Source organism: Coenobita brevimanus, chromosome 27 (assembly GCF_032717465.1).
Source record: "Coenobita brevimanus isolate Jiangsu-jjx chromosome 27, ASM3271746v2, whole genome shotgun sequence".
NCBI classification, from domain to species: Eukaryota; Metazoa; Arthropoda; class Malacostraca; order Decapoda; family Coenobitidae; genus Coenobita; species Coenobita brevimanus.
The window spans coordinates 32,692,143-32,704,825 of record NC_136980.1 but is presented as its reverse complement, the minus strand read 5'-3'; the positions used below and the strand labels follow the sequence as shown (position 1 = coordinate 32,704,825).

At 38.1% G+C, this 12,683-nt stretch overlaps 1 long non-coding RNA gene across 1 annotated transcript; it reads right to left on the bottom strand.

Moving 5' to 3' along the window:
• Nucleotides 1-2,062: 2,062 nt before the first annotated feature.
• LOC145394428 (uncharacterized) lies at nt 2,063-5,106 on the bottom strand. Its single transcript, XR_013896419.1, has 3 exons — nt 5,026-5,106; nt 4,457-4,652; nt 2,063-2,372 (listed from the first exon to the last, which is right to left on the bottom strand). It is a non-coding gene; the product is annotated as an uncharacterized LOC145394428 (long non-coding RNA).
• Between the last annotated feature and the right edge of the window lie 7,577 nt (nt 5,107-12,683).

Sequence of the window (12,683 nt, the reverse complement as noted above, 5' to 3'; positions counted from 1 at the left end):
CATTCCAGAATGCTCTAGCATAATGGAATAATTGCTGCACAATATTGGAGAATTTGGACAAAGGATGGTAAAAGTCTGGGGAATGGTATGTGGTGCCAGACATTTGCGATTCCAGGACTTTTAGGGTTCCCTGACTGAACTCCCCCCCCCCCCCTTTTAGTCCAAGAAATGAAGAGTCGAGTGTACGTACTAATTTTGTTCGTGTTACACATTTCTAGTCATTCCAAACCATTTCAGCAAAATTTACTGTGGGGAGGGGGAGGGGCAAAATCATGGACATTTCTCAGTGTAGCACATTTGCTTAGTTTCCACAGGCGTGTACGCAAAATTTTGAGCAGTTCATTATAAATCACAGTATGGGTTAACCCTTTAACCGCGAGGATGTCAGAAGCCCCATGCCTGTCCCGTGGGGATAATCGCACTCCGACTGACTTTTAAAAAATATTTGCCAAGAATCAGTTATTAGTCCTAGAATATTATAATTACATATGCATATGGCACATACCTTCAGCTTTCTCATGGGATGTTTGTTGAGTCTTCCTCTACTACCGTAAGACTTGTGGAGACTTCTGAAGTTGGGTAACGAAGTCTCCACTTTACACTTCCCGATACCCCTTAATATGGTTACCACCCCAGCGGGCAAAATGTCGTCTTTTATATACATAAAAGACGTGAAAAAAGATGTGTAAATGAAGTGGATATCTCATCTTTTTTGCAACACTAACCACGTGAATTTTACCACGTGTAATAGTCATGTATAAAATCATGTCTAGTAGACACTGATATCTGGTGGAATAATATACTTCCTACTAGTTCAGTTAATCCCTTGGAGATTGATGCTTTGTGACACTTTATTCTGGCTATTATTAGACTTCACACAGAAAAAAGAACATAAGGGACCAAAATAGTGAATTAGTTTTTATCACCATCCTTCTTAGAGCACTTCCCTAAGCTGAAATAAATGTCTAATGAGAGCCATATAATAAAATGCCAGATGCATCACTATTCTTAAGAGGTTATATTGAATAAACATATGAAGACTATATGATTTTGCAAAAATCATATTTGGCAAAAAACTTTATACTAATATACTGGGAGGTAATAAAATTACTGTTAATGAGGGAATTCATAGAGTCTGCTAGTATATAAGTAGCAATGAATCAATATAGTCTGAACATATATTTGGACATTGAGAAGAAAAGGATTATTTCTAAATAATATGGTGCATAGGGCATCTGTTTATTACATTTATATCATACAGTAGAAAAATTTATCAAAGGATTAATTAGAGGTCAACTTCATTTCTAAGATATCTTCATAATTAAAAAAACAAAACTATTATACACCTGCTTTAGTTTTCCTATCTCAAGGAAATGCACCTAAACACATGAGTATTATCTATGTACATATATGCATTCATCTAACTCTAACCTCCCTAAAGAGGTCTTCTGCTCCCCGCAAAGGAATAGCTGCTTATAGCTTCACTTCATCCACCCCCATGACCCAGGGATCACAGGGGCCCCAATTGGCAGCAATACCACACTGAGTGAAAACCCAGGAGGAAATGGGCTTCATATAAAAAAAAAAAAAAAAAAAAAAAAAAAAGGAAAAGTAAAGAATCCATACACTAGGGTGGTTGAGGATGCCTAGACCCTCACTAATAGAATCATTCCCCCAACATTTTTAATCAATTCCAAACATTTAATTTACTATGAATATTTCTATGTACCCACCCCCCAAAATTTAAGTCCCATATATACATATAAATGGCAAAGAAAAACTGTATACAGAGTTAACGAAAATGGCGTCCATTTGATATTAAGCACACACACCTGTATACTGTTGAGTGGATGATAGGAGGCAACCTACCACATGGGCAAAAATAAAATAAAGATTATACCATGGTGATAAAGGAATTAAATGGGGCACTTTCCTCAAATGGACTCATGATTCATCATCTTTTAATTTGGGAGCGTTACGTAGTTTAGCTGCAACAATTATTTGTATTTCTCTGACTGTTGAATCCGGAATTTTTTGAAGTAAACTTTCCTGAATAACACTGTATAGTTTCAACTTGCTAAAAGCCAACTTGCCCCTCTGTCCTAGCATATTATATTTACACATGACATTTTTTGTCATGAACCTACAAAGCAAAGCTGATATCATGTCTCTCTTATTGCAACCACCTACACGAAGACATTCTTTATATAATGAATTGAAGTTGTTGTTATCTTGCAACTCTTCTTCGAGAGTTTGCACTTCTTCCAGTGAGGTGTTTTTCTTGATAGACAGAGTGGGTGCTTTATACGAGCTGTCATTGTCCCCATGTCTCCTTTGTTCAACCAGAAGTTCTAGTGCCCTCTTAAGTAGTTCTGTGGAAAAAATGTATATATAAATTACACACATTCACGTATGATAAAATATGGGACAGGGAATACGTACTATCACGATCCAAAGTTTCTTTACCCTTGAGTGGAAGGTCGAAGCCAAGGTTGAAGAAATGACGGGCCACCGAGCACAGGCCAGTTCATGATGGAGGGGTTCACTAACCTGAAGCTTAATAAGAATCATCCGGGTGAAAAACTTGAGCCTAATGATGAAACACGGTTGGATCCAATGTTATAGTGTGTCATGTTAGGACTTTAATCAACTACATTTGGAATACACAATGAGTCCAGAGAGATCTACTAGGAATTAATACATAGTTTATTTCAGGGCAATTGTTTATGATACTGAAGACCAGTGTTGTTCATGTGGAAAAAATTACGCTACTTTTAAAATGATCATTTAAGAGCACAAGGATATACTCCTATCATACTAGCCATTTAAACAAGAGGTGATAGTACTGTACAGTAATGTTGTTACATTTTGGCATTCAAGAATATTCATGCTAATGATATTACAGTACTATGATTACATTGTCACCCTCATATCTATGTTAGTGAGCATAATCAAGTATTTTGATAATTACAGTACTCCTAAATTTATACTAGCTAAGTGGCTAATAGGTACTGAATGTATTTAGGATATACAGTACACAGAAAATAAGAAGCAAGCAGAATAAATAAGGTAATGTGACAATTATGAACTCACAACTTACCATTTAGTTTCCAAATTTCCTCTAACACTTCTTCATGCATATCGTCCATCCTTGACCTCACAGAAGTGGCATATTTATTTTCCCCCTTTAACCATCGACATTTCTTGGTGTTTGTCTTGTTTTGGTGCTTGTCTTCTGAATCAATGCTGCTGGAAGCGAAGCGCTGATGTTTCTCAGTGCTTGTCCTCTTAGAAGCATGGCAGCCCTCTGGATCACTGCTATCAGAAGCGAAGCGCTCATGTTTCTTGGTGCTTGTCTTCTTTGTGGCATGGTGGTTCTTTGAATAATTGCTGTCAGAAGCGAAGCGTTTATGTTTCTTGGTGCTTGTTTTCTTTGTGACATGGTGGTTCTCCGAATCACTGCTGCCAGAAGCGAAGCATTTATGTTTCTTGGTGCTTGTCTTCTTGGTGGCATGGTGATTCTCTGAATCACTGCTGACAGAAGCAAAGTTTTTATGTTTCTTGGTGCTTGTCTTCTGTGTGGCACGATGCTCCTCTGAATCACTGCTGTCAGAAGCAAAGCGTTTATGTTTCTTGGTGCTTGTCTTCTTTGAGGCATGGCGGTCCTTGGAATCATTGCTTTCAGAAGCGGAGCGTCTTTGTTTCATGGAGCTTGTCTTTTTTCTTGAGGCATGGCAGTCCTCTGAATCACTAGTGTCGGAAGAGGAGCGTCTATGTTTCTTGGTACTCATCTTCACCATCTTCATGTCATGGCGTTCCTCCCAATCATTGTCAAAACTAGAGCTTTGCTGGTATTGTGTAGAGCTCCTCTTACATTTTTCATGTCCCTCCTCCCTCTTTTGATGAATTGTTTCCACGGAATAGGTATTAGGTTTATCAGGATTGTTTTGAAGGTGGCCATCTTTGTCTAGAGAGTTGTCACATGGTCCAGGGCTCCTACTTTGTATCCATTGGTTCCTGTAAAAGCAAAAATTCTTTAGAAAATGATATGCTTGTACTGTCATTTATTCAATTAGAGCAGATATAAATTTTCTACACTTTCAATTTGTGAGAGATAATTACTTCGTCAGTCCATGATGGGTGACTAATTCCACAACAGAATGTACAGTACATTTCTGGTCATGTGGGTACTTCCCAAAAAAAGACAATTAAGGCATCAAAATTTTTTATTATTAACTCTAAATGCTATGACTAACTTTTGTTATATTCTGTTTGTCATTTAAGAATTTCTTCTACATATTTCTCATAGTCATATGGTTAAAATCTTTTCTTTATCAACTCATTCTCATAAGTGTACCAACCTATAACCTGTGTTTTTTTTTTTAACCAAAGTGGATAGTAGTTCCTTAAAAAAAAGGCCTAGCACAAAATAATAATAATAACAATAATAACTTACGAATATGAGGATAATCTAGATGATGTAGCTTTGGCTGCACCAGACTCCACTGTTCTTGGACTTCTGTCAGGTTTCAGTGGCACCTTAGGTGGCGGTGTTGGAAGCAGATATAGCTTCTTGGAAGGAACAAGAGCCACTTCTTCCGGAGAGTTTGTGGTCACCGTAGGTGGCGAGTCTTGCTGCCCACGCTCAACACCTGTGAAAAAAATACTAGAAATAAGTAAAATTCAATTAATGTAATAATATTACATATATCCCTATTATATTGATCCCAATGTTAAAAAATACACTTAACTCTGTGGTAAACAACCTTTCTAGACCAGAGGGATTCATCATGAAACAATATTGAAAAAAACTATCTAACATCCTAAAGGGTGTAGAGTGAGTGTAAGGAAGTACTGACTCTGACAACACCATCTTCTGAAAAAAATTGTGTTGCAACTCTAACTTGAGACTTATGACTCTAGAATATATAATCAAAGATAAATACATATATACATAGGGTAATTTCATTGTACATCTATAAATGACTTCCTAACTGCAATAATGCAAAATTTAACATTATTTACCAAGCAAATCCTGACTGCTAACAAAGTCGTCTGGTAGAGTCTTCTTGGTACGCTTCCTCTTTCCATGATAACGCAGACCTTCATCAGACCTTTTTAATTCTACATTAAATTAATTATCTCTGAAACTATCAATTTCCGAATGGGATTACGGGGGTTAGGTTTCATCCTTATGGAATGTACTATACGTTAATGGTGTTAAAATTCAAAAACTGCGTATTGTCCACTTGTAAAATAATACCCATAAAACGTATAAAGTTTTCTCCTATGTAAAAAAAAAAAAAAATACACCATTGGCTCTGATGACATTAAGTTCTGGCCCTGTCTGATGGTAGGATAAAATAATAATAAAATAGAAAAATAACTGTCACTTGTACCTTTCTATGATTATTTATGGTGGTAGGCTCATGCTGGTAGTAGCTCTCATTCACCAAGAAAAGGTGTGTGGTGTCAAGTCTGGGTGCTCACTGTCACTGCTGATGGTGTATATTGATGACTGGTCTGCACCAATCAGTGTGATATCTGAAATGGGATAGACTGAATGAGGATCAATTTTTACAAGTGGATAATACAGATCAGGCCAAGGGAAAATGTGATATTAGGTAAAACTATGTGAAAAACTAGAAAAACACTCAAAAGCATTGGTAATTTTCTAGATCAACACGAACCACTCTGCTATGGCGAAGCATTAAGGTGCCGCGTGTGCAATGTACCTAACCTTCAAACTTAACCTAACCTATCCTAAAATAATCTAACCCTATCCTAACCGAACTTAACCAAAAATTAACTAACCTAACCTAGCATAATCAAACCATAAGATAACTAAACCTAACCTATATATCAATAAGGAAGCAACTGCATGGGAAATTGAACAGAGAAGACCCCCTCCCCTATTTTGGGTAGATACATCATTTAAGGATATTGTAATGATAGTCGAAGCCGTTCGTGTTGATCTCGAATAATACCAAAGCGTTCACCTTCAGCAGATGCTGCTGAATTTTTAAAGTTAACTAGGCTAACTGGTAGGCCCTAATCCAAATCTGACTGGGTGTTATTGCCGTCATGATAGTCATGGTGATAGGTGCACAGGCCTAAGCTACCCTAGCCAATGTCTGTGGGGTAAATTTTATAATTTCTGACAATAGCCTAACACTCACTCCCTATTACAATAGGCTTACATCGCATTTCCGATCTAGGCTAATAAACCCACTCCCATAAATGGGTTCTATTACAATAGGCTAAAAATCTGCACTGATTACTCATTTACTGAGCCCCATTCGAGACCTTGGCAATTCACAGAACCCATGATAGGCTAGGCCTTGCTAGGCTATAGCCTATACTGTAGGCTAGACGTCCCAGGAAACCCTTGGGATAAACTATTCAAAGTAGCCATAGGCCTAGGCCTAAGATTAGAATAAAGAAATTTGGAGCATACTCACGCAATATGTTGTTGTCCAGTCGAGCGGGAAGGCGGGAGAAGATGACAGCGTTACCATTCAAAACACAACCTGCTACATCCTTTTTCATTATCTGCTACAGGGTGCTAGGTCTTGGGCAGAAGCAAAATACATTCATGTCCTCTTGATAAATGTTTCATTCAAATATGTCGTCATATATATATATATATATATATATATATATATATATATATATATTCTGTTTCACTTTTTCTGTGACACTAAACCAAGGTGATATGTAGCATATACCTAGCAAGGAATCTTAACGCTTTGCAACTCTGCAAGTAGCACCAAATGGTGATTTCGACTTCGGTATTATTGCTATTTTGTCGAAAATAAATATGTTTATTCAATATATGGATAAGAAAAACAGTACCTAAAATATGCAACAAATACCTTCTTCAAACGGGCATTAAATAATCATACACGCAAACATCCCGAAACCGATATTGTTCTAACGACTTCTTATACTATAGAGAGGGTAGCCTGTTTATCGGCTTGTTAGTAATTTGGAAGGGTATTTGCCAGTATAGTACAGATACTGGAAGTCTGGTACAGTAGAAACAGTGCGTTTCACGTGATATAGGGACAGGAAATGACACACATATTATTATTATTATCTTGCATACTAATTCATCACAATCGGAACTAATCTATTTCATGTGAATTCTACCACCACATATACATCTCATACTATTCTGAGAGAATTCACATGAATTCTTCATCCAGTTTAACACGAGATCTTCTCAGCTAAGTTTCCACGTGGAAAAGATATAGAAGTCTGGTGAATACTGGTGTACACGAGATTTCACCAAATATCCATAACTAAAAGATGTGGAATTCACGAGCTGTGCCCACTGGGACTGCTTGTTATTTCACTACAAACACTATTCTATGATTTTCAAGTAGTTTGGGATTCATACTCAAAAAAAGAAAAAAACACTGTGAAAGCAATGTAAATTACGAGCGCATATGAGCTTTCCACCTGAGCTCGTTCCCCGCTGGTATTCTGAGGTGGAGCTGTCGTTTATTATAAACACACGCACACTTTATATTCCTCGTACTTTATTACACTTATTTATATATACAGTATTTATCTATAAGTTTCCTTCACTACTAGTAGTTTATTTTCACTCCAGGCATTCACTCTCTTGTTCAGTAAACTAGCATAGAGTGTGAAGCTTTCACTTTCACTGTCATTACTCCAAGTATTTATATTCATATTCTTATACTAGTAATTATTTACATTTCTGTTTACATGTTCTATTTTATTTACATTTCTATTTACATTTTCTATTTTATTTACATTTCTATTTTATTCACACTATGTTATGCACTTTCACTTGCAGTAACTAAGGACTCCTTTCCCTTGGAGCCAGGATGAACCTGGGACACTCAAGCACTAGTACTGGGAGTTTCTGTCACCATTTCCTCCACTGGCTCATCACATGATTCACCGGAAAGATCGTAGTCACTGTCCATCATTATCATGGATAAAATAGCCAATTCACGTTCCACAGCAGAGTCAGTCCTTTACCCCTTCCCACACGAGGTTTAGTAGGGGAAGAGGTCACAGGGCCCTTTGCAATGGGCTCAGAAGCGGTGGAAATGGAGGGGCGCAAATCCGACATGGTTTCACCTCGAAAGATGACAGTAAACTGAATGATGTGGCATATTATGGGCAGGGAAGGGTTGGCAATGTCAGCGTGGTGACAGCTGCTATTTTATATGCTGTGAAATGATTGGCAGGAAACCTAGACAATACATAATAAATTAGGTTGTTCCAGGTGAATGTAAATATCACTTAGGCTTTTCCTTTCCTTATATATATATTTTTATTACGAGAATAGGTCACACGGCATATTTCAAGGGAAATAAACAGGGAAAATTAGGAAACGAGTGCACGTGGGGTGTTGCAAGGTGATAATTAGCCCATTCCGTGTGTATGGCAGTATCAATTACCTTTTCTCTTTTTTATATATATTATTTTGTATAAGAATAGGGCATAGGGCATATTTCAATGGATGAAATGAGTGCAAAAATCCAGGCAGGATTTGTGCAGTGCAGCGCGGTTGGGCAGGCTGGAGGAGAGGGTAATGGAGGGGAGGTAAGGAGGGGAGTCAAGGACAGGGGAAAAATGGCTAAATTGTCATCAATGGATGGGAGTACAGATGACATTGGCAGTGCTGACTATAGCTGGACACTGGCAGTACTGACAGATGATACAAGCCAACACTTGAAAGCCCGGGCGAATTCAAAATAACACAGAAACACAAAAGTGATGCCCCATGGTATGAACTTGCGCATGAGCATCATGAAAGTTACGCCCCACGGTTAAGGGGTTAAGGAAGCTAAAAATTACATTACCAGGTCCACTAGACAATTCTCTTCACGTTGGTAAAGGAGAAATATGAAAAGATGGTCCCAGTGCCAGTGAAAATATCAATATTTCTTGGTGTGATGCATTTGCTTAGTTTCAACAGGCATGTACGCAGACATTTCGCATATTCAAGAAATGAACCACAACTCGGGACCAGCGGCCAGATTAGACTGGAAATTGTTTATTCTTCAAGCTATAACATTTTAGCAGTACCTTGCTGTGACAGAAATTGCGCTACAATGCGCCGTTTTTGTTGCGTTACAGTAATGGTTGGACAAACCAACATACAGAAATCAGATCAATATAATATAGATAAATCCACAACCTTATTGAAGGTCTTTAATAGAATAAAAATAATCTCTTGGTGGCAAGGACAAAAAAAAAAAAAAAAAAGCTGTTATCATTGTGAAGGTGTTAACTTCCTCAGAGGTTCCAGTGTGACATATATTTTTGTACTGACGGAAGTGAGGCTTCCCTTAGTCTACTGGTGTTTTGTCATGCCTCCAAGACTGCAGTGCCTTTATAAAGAATCCCATCCAGACTTGATACCGTGCATAAGTCTTCAGTGCCAAAAACCAATGGGTTGACAGTTTCTGACGTCCTCATTTGAGTACCAGAAAAAAAAGAAAAAGTACGGCCAATAACACAACCAAAAATACAGCAATGCTGATTAAAAAAAAAAAAAAAAAACGAAAGTTTGCCATATACTTCTTTTGTTTTTTTAATTCTTACTGGTCAGGCTTAATTTTTGACAATATATATTCACTCTTACCTTATTCCATGATGGATCCACCCCTGGTTTTCTTCACATCCAGCCTTTCAGTTACTCTCATCGCCACTATCATCAGAGATGTACATTAAACAGGTCCGTAATTTTCAGCAGATTTTGGGGGAGGCTAGACCAGATGTATATATACCTACACTACAAACTTTAAAGCAGAACGTTTAAGTTTGCAGACAATCCGATATTTTTCAGTTTGATTCTACCAAAAATTTGATGTTTAATGAGGCATGTATGTTTAGTGATGGAGTTGGGTGTTTGAATAAAAGGCTTCACTTGCTGCCAGTCTTAACTTTCTACTCAAACTATGATTCTTATTAATAATTTGGCCATATTCCATATTTGTTGCACTATGCTGCACCATTACAAAGATTGTTCCTACACGCCTGCAATAGGATTCAGGTTGAAATATACCACCCTGCCTTTATTTTGGGAGGAAATGATAAAATAATCAAAATTTAGGTACTAATATGATTTACTTTATTATAAGTTTGGATCAAATTTAGAAATATTCGATCAAACACATGTAGCCTTGTTTGAATTTGAACAATACTACCCCAAGTTTTTCTTTCTTTATTTTTCAAGTTCAGTCCTATAAGCCCTCAAATCAATCTTAGTTGAAGTTTTGACAGATTTAAAAATGTGACGGTGGCAAACTCTGAAGAGAGGCGGCCTGCGGTCCTAATGGACCTAGGTTCGAATCCCAGCTGGGGCAGGGAACAGTTTAAGGATATGAATTTCTTAAATAACAGACTTTTCTGATCTACCAGAAGACCCACCGACATGTCATAAAAGCACCCCCGCTAATATCAATACACCAGTCATGCATGAGACAACCCTAGCATGTATTCGATATGGATAGTGGGTTTTAGCGCCGAAGTGGTGACACGTGGAGATGTAGGAGGACTACTGGGCCCCAAGGAGGACTACTGGGACTTGGGAATAGGCCTTGAAGCCTTTGCCTGGAGTTAGACACCTAAAAAAAAAAAAAAAAATTAGGGGCTATAGCCCCCATAACCCCCCCAGAAATTATGGCCCTGGTAAATTCCATATAAAGCTTCTGCTTTATTGCAGCTGTAGTTATAATGCCTTTAATGTCATGTGTTGATGAATAGCTGTAAAATCCAGTTGTGCCAAATTTCATTAACCCACCCCATCCCGACCGATTTTCCACCACTGATTCCCCCAATCCTGACCAATTTTGGAAAAAAAAATTTTTGGCTCAAACCTCCACATTTGGTGAGAAACATCGAAAATTCATAGAGAAATTGCTCACCTGAGGTTTAAAATACTTGATACAGATAGCAGTACTCCTTACCTTACTGGGTTTTCTATCAGGCTGGCTCCAAAGAAAATGAATTCTATGGGAGGGTAACTATTCCACACCACTCATAAACGATATTTATTTATTTATTTGTTACGAATTTATATATAGTACGAGAGTATATTGTTTTTCACACAGTAATATAGGCAATATGAGAATTGTTTCACTCACTAACACATCAACATACCTGATCTTTTTTGGCGACATTACCTGATCATCATTTCTGACTGTTTCTTCCTCTAATGCTACATAAACTTTGTCCTCCACATTGTCATCGACTGGGGAATCACTCTGGCCCTGAATGTCTTTATTGGCCAGGTCACTGATAACAGGTGAATTGCCAAGACATTGGCGTGGGGGGGGAAGGTCATGCGGGGTAAGGCATTGTCCCTGCCTGGGATCTTGTAGAGGAAGGTGTTCCATGTATACGTACCAAAAATCACTCGCAAAAATTGAAAATTGTGCAAATTATGAACCTTGCAAATTACGCGACGTACTGGTATGTCGATGGGACTAGCTGTGACAAAACGTTGCGACATACCCATACGTTGAAGGGATGACTCGGGTTAATTCATATATGATTTCAGCAACTCAGGTCACAATATTTTTGTGTGAAGCCTGTAAACTTAAAAAAAAAAAAATACTCTGCAACCATTGCTATCCTATCTTCCTTTAGTGTACATTTTCCTACACATACTGTACCAAGGAAAGCACCTAAAAAGTAACGCCTGCAAGGTCCAGAGGAGAAGAAAGGTGACGAGGATATGAATATCACCAGGAATAAGTTTTGGGTTGTAATTCACTATGGTGACACTGTAATATATCCATAGAATAATATTATATATACACACGAGTAACTGATAGGGAAAGTATACTCATATAATAATATTATATATACACACGAATAACTGATAGAGAAAGTATACCCATAGAATAATATTATATACAGTATACATAAATGAGTAACTGATAGGGAAAGTGCCCAAACATATTCCCAGAATATGACGAATAAACGTTTGTTGACATCCGTACAAGTGACAAACGAAATAGCCTTGAGACTTTTTCCATAAGCTGTGGTCCATTCAATTGTTTCTTTTGTACTTTGACTGTATTACTGAATTCCCAGTGTTATTTCAGATTCTTTCCTAAATCAGAGAATCAGGTTATAATAATCAATCTATCAATCTAATGCCAGACGCCTTAATCCTGTAAGGGGTGGCCACAAACAAATCATCTCCATGTTGCCCTGTCACCAGCCATTTCACTACCCTGCTCCCAGCTCACACACCCCTTTCTCATATGCCTCTTCACTCCATTCCTCCATTTCATCCTTGGCCACCCCCTCCCCGATTCCACCTCACTCACACACACTCTCCTCGCCAGTCTCTCACTCTCCATCCTCTCTACATAGCCCAACCACCTAAGTGTGTCTCTCCAAACGCTTCCTATCAAATCCACATCCACACCACAGCGCTCCTTCACCTCCTCACTTGTCAGTCTGTCTCTCCATGTGACTCCACATGCTCCTCTCAAATAACTCATTTCCACTGCCCTCACTTTTGACTTGTGTCCTCCCAACAAGGTCCAAGCTTCACTTCTATACGTTTGAGTTGGTATCACAATAGTGTTATGTAGCTATTTCACTTCCATACTCACTTCCCTGTTCCTCATCACTGCTTTCAAGGAACCAGCAACTTTTTTCCCTTGTTGTACCCTTTC